This window comes from Echinops telfairi, unplaced genomic scaffold (genome assembly GCF_000313985.2).
Source record: "Echinops telfairi isolate 266 unplaced genomic scaffold, ASM31398v2 ScPeMD7_3;HRSCAF=10, whole genome shotgun sequence".
NCBI lineage: Eukaryota > Metazoa > Chordata > Mammalia > Afrosoricida > Tenrecidae > Echinops > Echinops telfairi.
The window spans coordinates 40,979,264-40,980,610 of NW_022103899.1; the positions used below are offsets into that span (position 1 = coordinate 40,979,264).

At 56.1% G+C, this 1,347-nt stretch overlaps 1 pseudogene; it reads right to left on the reverse strand.

The window, feature by feature from the left end:
* Window positions 1-77: 77 nt before the first annotated feature.
* LOC101652815 lies at window positions 78-1,093 on the reverse strand (annotated as a pseudogene).
* Between the last annotated feature and the right edge of the window lie 254 nt (window positions 1,094-1,347).

Consider the following 1,347-nt stretch of genomic DNA (forward strand, 5'->3'; position numbering starts at 1 on the left):
TTGTTGCTGTTAAAATAGTTTATCGAGGCCTGCCCTCCCAGGCTTCAGGTCACATTTGTCGGTGTAGACTGTGTGTGCTAGCCCCGGGAGGAGGGGGGGCGGCAGCAGCGCGGGCCCTGCTCGCTGAGGCTCGCAAGGCTGCAGAAGCTGGCTTCCACATACGGCCAGCATGCAGCTCCATCTCTGTCTGTGGCCTTCACCTGCGCCACCTTCTCTGCTCCTACCTGTCATTCTCCTGCAGGACCCGGCGCTGCTCTGGAGAGGCCCGCTGCAGGCACCGACCCACCAGCCATCTGCATTTGTTGTCCTGGATGTCAGTGCCAACCTTGCCTGTCACACTGGGGTCACCAAAGAGGTCCAGGGAATCATCCTGGATCTGAAAGAACACGCCCGTCTCCAGCAGGAACCGCTTGGCCTTGGCGTGCTCCTCCCCATCAATGACTGCCATGGACATGGCAGCAGCGACGGGGTGATAAAAAGAGTAAAATGCGGTCCTGTACTTGAGAATGGATTTGTACCTCTTTGGAGTAAACCTGCTGAGACCCACGTTGCCCTGGGAGGCGGTGATGAGGTCCAGGGCCTGTCCCATCTCAGCCAGATAGGAATCCTCTAGAGAGAGCTTGAGCAAATGCAGGTAACAGGGCTGCCCCGGGCACTAGAGCATCACCAGGAGATAGACACAGGATTCCAGCAGCCTGGCATCATTGATGGCATCCAGACCCATGCCTGGCTTCTGGTACCAGCAGGGCTGCCCCCGGCGGGTAAGGGATGGATCCATTCTGTCATCCAGTATCAGGAGGAAAGCTTGGAGCAACTCTGCCCACCAGCCCACGGTCAGGGCCCCCTGCAGACTGTCAGCCTCCTGCTTCCTGGGCTCCACCAGCGCCTGGAACAGCCACCACCGTCACACCTCGGTTGGACTTGCCTCTGACGACATTGTATTCCAGGACCTTCCTAAGCTGGGGGCAACAGCGTTTCCCATCTCTGGGCCCCCGCTCATCCTCAGTCAGCACTTTGAGCCCATGGGAGAAGTGTCCGATGACATTTTGCTTTCTTGGGCACCAGCATCCGCTTTCTGCTCTCCATTCATTCCGAGAGAGCAGCAGCATGCTCTGTTGCAGGATGGAGTTCCTGCTTGGTCGATGTAGAAACTCTTACCTAGCCTACCCCAAAGCACAAAGGCAAACAAAGCACAGAACAAAGCCCGCCAGCCGAATTAGCAATGGCACAGGTAAAGAATAAAGTGTCACTAGCCATTAGAGTCTGAAAAGACATGGAATTTCTGTTATAAAGTAGGGGGAGGGAGGGAATCTATAGGTAAGGTTTACTTCAGGTGGGTAGGTGTTT